This window comes from Dendropsophus ebraccatus, chromosome 3 (genome assembly GCF_027789765.1).
Source record: "Dendropsophus ebraccatus isolate aDenEbr1 chromosome 3, aDenEbr1.pat, whole genome shotgun sequence".
Taxonomy (NCBI): Eukaryota; Metazoa; Chordata; class Amphibia; order Anura; family Hylidae; genus Dendropsophus; species Dendropsophus ebraccatus.
The window spans coordinates 90,915,481-90,928,230 of record NC_091456.1 but is presented as its reverse complement, the minus strand read 5'-3'; positions in this window follow the sequence as shown (position 1 = coordinate 90,928,230).

Genomic DNA, 12,750 nt, shown 5'->3' with positions numbered 1-12,750 from the left:
GTAATACTTATATAAAACAATAGATTAGATTGTAAGGTAAAAATTAACAGCTATTTGTAACGCCTGGAGTAGTGGATCCACTGGACCGGCACCAGCGATGGCACAAACCTCACCAGGGAGCGGAGTCTAAGGGGCCGCTGGTTTTCACCAGAGCCCGCCGCAAGGCGGGATGGACTTGCTGCGGCAGGCGACCCCCAGGTCGCTACCCCTGGCTTGGTTGCTGGTGTCGGCAGGCGAGGCGTGGCAGGAGATGGCACAGGCGATAGTCTGCAGATGAGAGAGCACGTGACAAGCTGGACACAGGAACAGGTGGAGCGACAGGGGAACAGGAACCAGGAACAGGGACTAGGGACCAGGTAACGGACAGGACTCAGGAACAGGGACTAGGGACCAGGTAACGGACAGGACACAGGAACAACAGGGAGCTGGGCCAAACGCTATGGGAAGCATGTAGAGGCTCCAACACAGGGGACAGGGCATGCTGGGATTTATAGGGGAGTGATTAGGTGCAACTACCAATTAGGAGCGCACTGCCCCTTTAAAACTGAGACAGCCGGCGCGCGCGCGCCCTAGGAGGCGGGGACGCGCGCGCCGGCCGGCACAGCGGGAGACAGGAGCGTGGAGAGGTGAGGCGCCCCCCGGGGCCGAGGTGATAGCAGCGCCGGGTCCCCGACTATGGACACCGGCTGCTGCATGGGGCAGGAAGCGGTCGCGGCGGCGGCCCGGAACGCGGGACGCCCCCGCGGCCGTGACAGTACCCCCCCCCTTTGGCCTCCCCCTCTTTCTTGCCTGCAGATGGCACAGGAAGCCACAAAGTCTTTGACATCTTGAAACAGACTAGGCCACCAGTAGTGGCGAGAGATCCGTTGGCCGGTCTTACGGACTCCAGGGTGCCCGGCCTCCAACGAGGAATGACCCCACTTCAAAATACCTCTTCGAAGCGCAGGGTGAACATGAGTCTTTCCGGAGGGTACTCTCTGAAGCGAGGAGGTGACGACTGGTGCTAGGCGATCAGGCGGTAAAACATGGCAAGGGACTGTGGGTCTGTGGACGAGGACCTTCTGTAAGTTCTCCCGGTGGTGAGAGGACACGACCTTAGTCTTGGGTACGGAGAGAGGGTACACCTCGGCAGAGAAGGCATCCGCCGAGTCTTGGTCTTCTGTCGGTAGGTCAGGTAGAGCCCTGGCCTGGGCCACGCCACTGTGGGACCGTGATGATCCTGTTGCTGCCAATCTCCGGGCCTTCCTATTCGAGTTTCGCTCCGTCTTTGAGGAACCTGCCCGTGCTTCTTCAGCCGAGACTGCTCTTCTCAACCTCTCTCAAGGCAGCTCCTCTGTAGGTGACTACGCCATCCAGTTCCGCACCCTGGCAGCTGAATTGGACTGGAACGAGGCCGCCCTATTGGCCACCTTCAAGAAGGGCCTGTCTAGTCGAGTGAGAGACGTGCTCGCTGCCCGAGACCTGCCTACCTCCCTGAACGAACTCATTCTACTGCCCTCGTCAGATCGCAGACTGCTACACGGCTTAAGGCCCGGCAAGTACCAGCATGGGAGACTGGCTGGGAATCCCGGGCGCCGGCTGAGTGACCACTCTGGCGACATCACGGAGATCAGGCACCTCGCCGGGATCCATGGTTGGAGCCTACTGTAACGCCTGGAGTAGTGGATCCACTGGACCGGCACCAGCGATGGCACAAACCTCACCAGGGAGCGGAGTCTAAGGGGCCGCTGGTTTTCACCAGAGCCCGCCGCAAGGCGGGATGGACTTGCTGCGGCAGGCGACCCCCAGGTCGCTACCCCTGGCTTGGTTGCTGGTGTCGGCAGGCGAGGCGTGGCAGGAGATGGCACAGGCGATAGTCTGCAGATGAGAGAGCACGTGACAAGCTGGACACAGGAACAGGTGGAGCGACAGGGGAACAGGAACCAGGAACAGGGACTAGGGACCAGGTAACGGACAGGACACAGGAACAACAGGGAGCTGGGCCAAACGCTATGGGAAGCATGTAGAGGCTCCAACACAGGGGACAGGGCATGCTGGGATTTATAGGGGAGTGATTAGGTGCAACTACCAATTAGGAGCGCACTGCCCCTTTAAATCTGAGACAGCCGGCGCGCGCGCGCCCTAGGAGGCGGGGACGCGCGCGCCGGCCGGCACAGCGGGAGACAGGAGCGTGGAGAGGTGAGGCGCCCCCCGGGGCCGAGGTGATAGCAGCGCCGGGTCCCCGACTATGGACACCGGCTGCTGCATGGGGCAGGAAGCGGTCGCGGCGGCGGCCCGGAACGCGGGACGCCGCCGCGGCCGTGACACTATTCCAAATAATATGTATTCCGAACATCTGTTGTACAGGACGTATCTATAAAGGCTCTAAATCTTAATTCAGATATTGAATAGTGTATAAAATAAATCTAAAATATAATACTATTTTGTTTATGCACCTCTGTAGTCAGATTATAAGAAGTGCAAACAGTGTAATTGCCCCAGGGCCTTTAACGTACCATATTAAAATAGAAGCAACTTGTCATAATAAAACTAATTATCTTTATTATTATTAAAAAAAAGTCTCGGTGCATGTAGTAGCTGGATGTTATTATTTGCGCATCACATTTTCATTTTCCAGTATGTACATATATTGACTATGTGTTGTGAGACACAGGATATAACAAGGAGAGAAGGCAGGAGAAACGAGAGCACCCACCCAACCCAGTGTGGTCGTATGCATAGTAAAGCAGTAGTAATGCCCCCTGAGCCCCCACAGAGTAATAGTGCCCTATACATAAATAATGTGCTTATCCAGTAATAGAGGATAATACTGAAATAATGCCCACTGTGTCTCCATATGGTAATAGTGTCCTCTGTGTCCCCATATAGTAATAATTCCCCTTGTGTCTCCATACAATAGTGCCTCCACCATGCCTCATAGAGTAGAAATGTCCCTCTCAGATGCCTGTGGGAGAGTGCTGACTTTTACGTTTTTCTCCACCGGATGGAAGTGGATGACAAAGTCAAATCTAGAGAAGAAAAGGGACCACCTGGCTTGCCTGGAGTAAAGACATTGAGCAGTTTGTAGATGAAGAAGGTTTTTATGATCCATATAGATATTTATTGGAAATTTTGCAACTTCCAGGAGAGGGCGCTACTCTTCCAGAGCCAGCTTAATCACCAGTAGCTCCTAATCTCCTATGTTATAATTCAGGGGTACTCAACAACTTTTAGTGAATGTCCACTTACCGGGGTCTTTTTTCAGGTGAAGGTCCGAGCTGAACATCAGTAGGAAACGTGTTTTGTTACTTTTCACAAGCATTGTTGAACTATTTACATACATAATTGCTGCTTATTAGTGGGAAAACTGTCATTTTCTCTCTCTTACCAGCCCTTTAAAATTAGGTACACGGGGGAAGGGGGGGGGGAGACGTCTGCCTTAGTAGTATATAGCCCCCCTGTGCGCTTTCCCCCAGTAGTATATAGTCCCCCTGTGCGCTCTCCCCCAGTAGTATATAGCCTCCCCCTGTACGCTCTCCCCCTGTAGTATATAGTCCCCCCTGTGCACTCTCCTCCTGTAGTATATAGCCCCCCCTGTTCACTCTCCCCCTGTAGTATATAGCTCCCCTGTGCTCTCTCCCGGTATATAGCCCCCCTGTGCTCTCTCCCCCTGTATATAGCTCCCCTGTGCTCTCTCCCAGTATATAGCCCCCCCTGTGCTCTCTCCCAGTATATAGCCCCCATGTGCTTTCTCACTGTATATAGCCCCCCGTGCTCTCTCCCAGTATATAGCCCCCCTGTGCTCTCTCCCAGTATTTAGCCCCCCTGTGCTCTCTCCCAGTATAAAGCCCCCCTGTGCTCTCTTCCAGTATACAGCCCCCCTGTGTTCTCTCCCAGTATACAGCCCCCCTGTACTCTCTCCCAGTATATAGCCCCCCTGTGCTCTCTCCCCCTGTATAAAGCCCCCCTGTGCTCTCTCCCAGTATATAGCCCCCCCTGTGCTCTCTCCCCCTGTATATAGCCCCCGTGCTCTCTCCCCCTGTATATAGCCCCCCGTGCTCTCTCCCCCTGTATATAGCCCCCCTGTGCTCTCTCCCAGTATATAGCCCCCCTGTGCTCTCTCCCCCTGTATATAGCCCCCCCCCCCCGTGCTCTCTCCCCCTGTATATAGCCACCCTGTGCTCTCTCCCCCTATATATAGCCCCACCTGTGCTTTTTCCCCCTGTGCTCTCCGCTGGTATACAGTACCCCTGTGCTCTCTCCCCCTGTATATAGCCCCCCTGTGCTTTCCGCCAGTATACAGGCCCCCTATGCTCTCTCCCCCTGTATATAGCCCCCCTGTGCTCTCTCCCCCTGTATATAGCCCCCCTGTGCTCCCTCCCCTCCCATATAGCATAAAAAAAAGAAACCACTTATACTCACCTAAGTCCTGGGCGTCCTCTTCTCTTCTTCCTGTGGCCGCACTGCAGCGGTCACTAGAGGCCGCACTCCGGCGCAGGAACGTCACTCGGGGCCGACACCAGAAGGGGAGCGCGGCCTCTTGTGACCGCTGCGGCCAGTGAGAGATGACTGATAGGGAGGGAGCCAATGGCTTCCTCTCTGTCAGTGCTGCTGCCGCTGCCGCTCGGTGTCTATGAGCGCTCGTTACGAGCGCTCATAGATACCTACTGTGCAGGGAGCAGCTCCGCAGCCAGGGTCCGGACAGCTGTCCGCTGTGGTCCGGGTTCTGACCGCGGTCCGCCAGTTGAGGACCCCTGGTATAATTCCTCTTGACTGGAGAAAAGGTCTTTAACAAGAAGCTGCATGTTCTGGTCTTCCCTGAGGCATCCACCTCCAGAGAGCATGGCCTGGTGGGGTCTGGACGAGACAAGACAGGAGCTAAAGCAAAGTTGGACATTAATGTAACAAAGGGTTGCTTAGCTTGACATCTTTCTTGGGGTTTTTTGTTCTTCTTGGTCAGGGCCACAATTTGCGTGACCAAGGTGTAAAAGTGGAATGCCGCCACTTTCTGTCCCCCCAAAAAATGGATGGTTAAAACTTTCACTTTTATTAGACTGACTAAAATAAATTTGTAGTATGTGTAGACTTTAAAAAGTCATTTAAAGCCACAGAATATTCATTGAATATCACCCTAAAGGTCAAATATGAGAGCCTGCTGTTTAAAACACAAACACTCACTACCCCTGCAGCTAGTTTCGCGCACACATGGACGTCACCAGGCACAGGGCAGATGGCGGCGTATGCTGTCTATGCATCCTCCTTTATAGATGTTGCCAGTGACCTCACAGGAGGTGGTGACTTTATGTGGCCAATAGACCAAGATAAGAAAAACTATAATCAGGCTATCTGTAGCGATCCTCCATATGTGCACACACGGCTGTGATGAATGACATAGACCACGTCCTGCTTCACCAGGTGACGTCAGATTGGCCAGTCGGGTCTCTTGCTTAGAAGGGAATGATTCACATTGTGACTGGGTAGATTCTCGCTAATAACACACTTTCAGGGAGTAGTATAAGCAACTATAATGTATAGGGAAACTGATTTAGATAGCCTGAGCATGAGTTTAATAGTCTCGTCTTAACCTATTGGCCACAGGGAGTCACCACCCCCTGTGAGGCCCTGGCAAAATCTATAAAGGAGGAAGCTGAGCTAGGACATGCCGCCATCTGACATTTTGCCTGTGCCACGTACCACATATTTATGTTAATCATTCTAATAAAACCATCTTAACCATCCATTTTTGGGGGGACAGAAAGAGGGGCCCGTTTGGTCTTAGGGCACTATCTATTTAAATAGATATATCTATATAGTAATAACACCCCCTGTGCCTCCATACAGTAATGATGTCTCCTCGAGTTCCACAAAGCAATAATGCTTCCTGTGTCCCCATACAATACAATAATACAACCCCCATAGCCCCTAGGAGTAGTAATAATTGCCCTTGTACCTCTATATAGTAGCAATTTCTTCTTAGACCCCATCATAGTAATAATGCCTACCTGTGCCTATATATAGTAAATAAAGTCCTGCTATGCCCTCGTACAATAATACTGCCTCCTTAGTCCCCCATAGTAATAATGGCCTTCTTTGTTCTTTACAAAGATGAATGTGCTGACAAAAAAAATCACACAAAAATCATCAATGGAAATCAACCTTAATGTAATGTCCTTAAAACGAAGTCGAAATGAGGCTTATTATTGTCTGTGGCCTCCACGTGTCTGTATGACCTCTCTACAATGCCTGGGCATGCTCCTGATGGAGTTTTGGATGGTCTCTTGGAGGATCTCCTCCCAGACCTAGACTTAAGCATCCGCCAGCTTCTGGACAGTCTGTGGTCCAACATGATGTTGGTGGATGGAGCAAGACATGATGTCCCAGATGTGATTAATCGGATTCAGGTATGGGAAACGGGCGGGTCAGTCCATAGCTTCAATGCCTTCATCTTGCAGGAACTGCTGACTCACTCCAGACACATGAGGTCTAGCATTGTCCTGCATTAGGAGGAACCCAGGGCCAACTGCACCAGCATATGGTCTCACAAGAGGTCTAAGGATCTCCTCTCGGTACATAATGGCAGTCAGGCTACCTCTGGCAAGCACATAGAGGGCTGTGCGGTCCTCCAAAGAAATGCCACCCCACTCCTTTACTGACCACCTGAAAACAGGTCATGCTGAAGGATGTTGCAGGCAGCAGCTCGCTCTCCATGGAGTCTCTAAACTTTGTCACGTCTGTCACATGTTTCAGTGTGAACCTACTTTCATCTGTGAAGAGCACAGGGCACCAGTGGCGAATTTGCTAATCCTGGTGTTCTCTGGCAAATGCCAAGCATCCTGCATGGTGTTGGGCTGTGAGCATAAGCCCCATTTATGAATGTTGGGCACTCACATCATCCTCATGGAGTTGGTTTCTAAACGTTTGTGCAGACACATGCGCATTTGTGGCTTCCTGGAGGTCATTTTGCCTCCTGTTCCTCCTTGCACAAAGATGGAGGTAGCGGTCCTGCTGCTGAGCTGTATCCCTCCTACGGCCTCCTCCACGCCTCCTGATGTACTGACCACACTCTTGGTGTTATCTTTTATTTGCTTATGTTAGAGCCTTAGTGTGTTTTTCTGATAGTGTTTACTGTTCTGTCTTATTTTTCTGATTCTTAGTAGTCTGTGCTTGTTTATTTTGTAAAGATTAATTTAGGTCTAGTGCATGGACATTACAAGGGCTGCTAGCTTAAAATGTCACTGTCATCTTAAGAAACTTTTGACATGTCAGAGAGACATGTCAAAAGTTCTGATTGGTATGGATCTGGGTGTTCCCCCATGTAGCTGCATCTCTCTTTCTGTGTTTCAGGCCCTGCATAATAGGTAAACCACAGTAGAGACAAGTATGGCAGCTGGTTGGCAGAGGGGGTATGTTCCATCTTATTGGCTTCCACTTCTACATCCACATTCTTCAAAGTCAGGAGTAACTGGATGCTCAGATGTCTCATGGTCCACAGAGCAAGGTCTCTTGGCCCTGCATAAGAGAGGTGCCCAGTAAGGAAAGTTGGAGGGCTTCTGTTATGCACCCTTTAGGCAGTTTAGACTTTGTTATGTAGGCTTAATGGGACAAAGTTTTAACGCTGTGCCGTGTTGGCCACATGTACTATTTAAGAAAAGTGCTTGGTCATAATACCATGTATGTGGTAGTAAAACTGCTTATTGTTATAGGATGAGTTAAAAAGTGCACTACTACCATGATTTCTACTGCTGTCTTTTTGTAAAGAATAGTGATTAGCAAATGCTGTTCGATCGAATAGATATTTGATCAAATAGTAAGGTATTTGATCTATCGAATAGTTAGCTGAATATTCGATAAATATTTGATAAGCGTTCAAATCCCCCAGCTTCCGGTTTTTACCTCCAAGTGGTTGAATACATGTTTTTCAATAATCGAATACTTGTTCCCATAGACTTTAATGGGATCGAATATTCAAATATTCGGGAGATATTCGTACGAATATCGAATATTCAAATATTTCACTATTCGCTCATCACTAGTAAAGAATGATGTTTGATAAGTATTTTATGCAGAGACTCTAATGGATGCTACTTGCTATGTGGTAGAGGACCTCTATCTACAAAAAGGGACTTTTTTTAAGGGACACTATGAAGTGCCCGAACTCCTTTGTTATTTTCTCACCACTGTAGGATAAATGTAATATGGGCACTGTGTCAAGTGACTTCTAAAAGTTAAAAAGGTTCTCTGAACCATGATGCCACTGATTACCACTACAGTAACTTATCAAGGTCTTGAACAGTGTTTCTCCACTCCAGTTTATATCTTAGTGTTTCGCCACTCCACTTCATAGCTTAGTGTTTCTCCATCCCACTTTATAGCTTATGTTTCTATTTATTGTGACATTAAGGCCTATTGCACTTTATTTGTAAATATTTAACTATACTGATGTTACATTCTATAGAAAGTATATGTGTTAAGAGAAATCTGCACTTATTTATCAATTTCTGTCTTGTGGCCATTTTTAAGGTACTTCCCAGATAAAAGACTTGTATCCGTTATACCGGATGTTTGAGTAAAGTCACTGTTGAACTTTCTGTTCTGTTCTATCATCTCTTATATTGAGTCATAGTTGTGTTTATAGGAGTGTTTATATGGTTATGATCTATAATGACATGGTACATGTTTGTATATATGCATACAATTGAGCACAGTAATGTTGCGTATTAGAATACCCTTTTTACTTTTTACGCACAAAGATGTTTGTGATATGATTAGATGTTTATTGTACACAAGTGATTGGATATATAGGCACCTTAGAGGTGCTTTCAACGAATGGTGGCCGCACAAAACTGACATGTCAGTTTTTCCTGCAGCCGCTAGGGCTCCCAGCCGCAGTGTGTATACACTCCAGCCAGGATTCCTTCTGACTGCAGTGCAATGTAATTTTTCTATTAATCATGGCCGTTGTTGCAAATCGGCAACAACGGTCGTAATTAATAGAAAACTTATGTTGTGTGAACATAGCCTAAATATGCTAGAGGAGTGAATGAAGTCCTGTCTCCATTATTTATTTTGGGTGGGGGGAGCACACCAATGTTGTCCCTGATGAACTGACGGGTGCAGCGTTGCTTTCCTCTGATGTAGCCACGGCTGATCGGCATAAGATGTTAATAATTTTAATTAACTGACTGGCGGGCAGCACCACCAGTCAGTTGTCAGAACACTCCTGGGGTTTGAACTCTAGGCCTCATGAAAATGCTCCACATGCCTCTATTTCTTGCCTGCAATAGAGTCTTAGACCCTGAGTTCTCTCTTGGCCTAGCGTTTGTTCCTGTATTGTTTCTCTGGATTTTTGACTTTCTAGATTTTTGATTGCTGACTTCCTTTTTGGATACATTTTTGTGCTGCATTGCCCAATTGTTATTTAGCCAGACTTCTGATGCTGTTTCACTGTGTTTTTGTCTGTCTTGTCTTCATTAAAGGGGTTGTCCGGCGATAGAAAATTATTCACAGAATAACACACATTACAAAGTTATACAACTTTGTAATGTATGTTATGTCTGTGAATGGCCCCCTTCCCCGTGTTTCCCCCCACCCACGCTAGACCCGGAAGTGTGGTGCATTATACTCACCGCATCTCGTGTCGTCCACGGTCTCCGATCCTCAGCAGTGACGTCTTCTTCGGGAGGCCGGCGGATCTTCCCGAGTGCCGGCCGCCCTCTGCAGCGTCATCCGAAGCTCAGCTGCGATTGGCTGACCATAACTGTGCTCAGCCAATCGCGGCTGAGCAGCTGATGACGTGGCCGCGTCATCAGCCGCTCAGCCGCGATTGGCTGAGCACAGTTATGCTCAGCCAATCGCGGCTGAGCTTCGGATGACGCTGCAGAGGGCGGCCGGCACTCGGGAAGATCCGCCGGCCTCCCGAAGAAGACGTCACTGCTGAGGATCGGAGACAGTGGTCGGCACGTGACAGGTAATGTATAGCGCACCACACTTCCGGGTACACGGGTGGGGGTGGTGGGACACGGGGAAGGGGGCCATTCACAGACATAACATACATTACAAAGTTGTATAACTTTGTAATGTGTTATTCTGTGAATAATTTTTTATCGCCGGACAACCCCTTTAAGTGTTCAGTGTTCTGTCGACTAGTTGTCTGCTGCCGCCTAGGGAAGTTGTGGCAAATAGGCAGGGACAGTGGGTGCCAGTGTCAGGGCTGCACCTGTCTTTTGTCGTCCAGTTCCTACTTTAACAGTATGTGAATACTTTTTTATTATACCACTGGAGGAGCTTTGTAGTTGGTAATGTTTGTATAGGCCTGGTTAAATGTTATTTCTATTAGGCTATGTTCAAACAATGTCAAAAATAGAGAAAAGGCGTCCGATTTTGATATTTAAAATAATGTCAGTTTTTGTCGCGATTTAACGGACAGCAATGGCAATGCATTGAAGTCAAACTAAAATAATGTACAAACACCAGTCATTGCAAGGGGAGGCCAGACTGCTAAATTACGTCCGTTATTTTAGACTCAAAATGACTGACGTCATTTTAAACGGACCTGAAAAAATGTTGTGTGAACATAGCCTATCGGTTGCAGTTTCTTTTGATTGTAGGTGTAATACCATTTTAGGCCAAGTTCACACAATGTATTTTTTTAAAATAAACAATGTTGTTTAATCACAGCAGCTGATTGCAACAACCCCTATGGAATCACGGCCACATACACTGTATACGCTACGGACAGGATTCCATGTGGCCGCACAGAAAACTGCTATGTCTATTTTTTGCAGCCGCTATTCGGTGAACAATGGACGCACAAAATAGAGTGTGCACAATGTAAAGTATGGCTTTGGCCGTACTTTTTATTGTGTGCTATGGCTAATTGGAGTGTGGGCACACCTGAATGTGCCCGTATTCCAATTAAGTTGAGGTGATGTTGAACATCTCAGACAGAGCCATGTCTGTTATACCGCCAGGTGAAAGAACAGATGCTGTTTTGCCATGTATGAACATGACCTGAATAGTCAACACTAATAATAGTCACACTGTGGGCTTCCCACACAACCCCTACTAGCTGCCTAATTGGCTCATCGCATTAAGGGGTGAACTTTTTCTATGACCAAGTTACCAAATGATATGCATTTAATTATACAATACACAACATGACAACCTGTAACATTTTCTGTAAATAAAAACAGAAAGGGTTAACACATACATCATTACAGTATGGCATTAACCTCTTAAGGACATAGGACGTACCGGTACGTCCTATGTCCTCATTAGCACTTCAAAGCGGGGCCGCGCGGCGGCCCCGCTTTGAAGTGCCGCGATCCCGGGTGCCGCGTGTAGCCCGGGACCGCCGCTATTAGCGGGCACGGTCCGATCGCCGTGCCCGCTAATTAGCTAATCGGAGGCAGCTGTCAAAGTTGACAGCTGCCTCCGATTACCGGAGGCAACGTTTCCCTGGTGTCTAGTGGGGGAGATCGCTCCTCCGGGACCTTGTCCCGGAGGAGCGATCTCCGTTACTGATGCCGGCCGGGGACGCGTCCAAGATGGCGCCGTCCTCGGCTCGGCACTCGTTTGTTTCCGGCTGCAGCAGCCGAAAGCAAACGAGTGCCGATCTCATGGATCTCTGCAGCATATCTATGCTGCAGAGATCTCAATGAGAGATCACAGTGTATATACTAGAAGTCCCCCAGGGGGGCTTCTAGTATATGTGTAAAAAAAAAAAAAAACGTGTTGTTAATAGTAAAAATCCCCCTCCCCTAATAAAAGTCTGAATCACCCCCCTTTCCCCAGGTTTTAAATAAAAGTAAATAAATAAATAAATAAATAAATAAACATGTTTGGTATCGCCGCGTGCGTAATCGCCCGAACTATTAATTAATCACATTCCTGATCTCGTACGGTAAACGGCGTCAGCGCAAAAAAATCCCAAAGTGCAAAATTGCGCATTTTTGGTCGCATCAAATCCAGAAAAAATGTAATAAAAAGCGATCAAAAAGTCGTATATGCGCAATCAAGGTACCGATAGAAAGATCACATCATGGCGCAAAAAATGACACCTCGCACAGCCCCATAGACCAAAGGATAAAAGCGCTATAAGCCTGGGAATGGAGCGATTTTAAGGAATGTATATTGGTTAACAACGGTTTGAATTTTTTACAGGCCATCAGATACAATATAAGTTATACATGTTACATATCGTTTTAATCGTAACGACTTGAGGAACATGCATAACAAGTCAGTTTTACCCCAGGGCGAATGGCGTAAAAACACATTTCCCCCAAATAAAAGAAATGCGTTTTTTTTTTCAATTTCACCACACTTTGAATTTTTTTCTGGTTTCGCAGTGTACTTTATGCAAAAATTCAGCCTGTAATTGCAAAGTACAATTAGTGACGCAAGAAATAAGGGGTCATGTGGGTTTCTAGGTGGAAAAATGCAAGTGCTATGACCTTTTAAACACAAGGAGGAAAAACCGAAAACGTAAAAACGAAAATGGGCCATGTCCTTAAAGGGTTAAACCAAGCTTTTTGTAAGAAGGGCACTTGTCAGTCCTAATAGTTTCTTGCACAGTTCATTGAGACCCTATTTCAACCTCCTTACAAGTACAGTATTTGGAAAGGTTATATTAGAGAAAATGAAAATAGCCACAAGCAAAGCAGAAAATATAAATACATCAAATGTCACAATATGTCAAATGCTATAAAACTGTAGATATGCAAAAGGTATTATTTTGTAGTGATATTTTAATTTAAATGGTGAATTTTATGC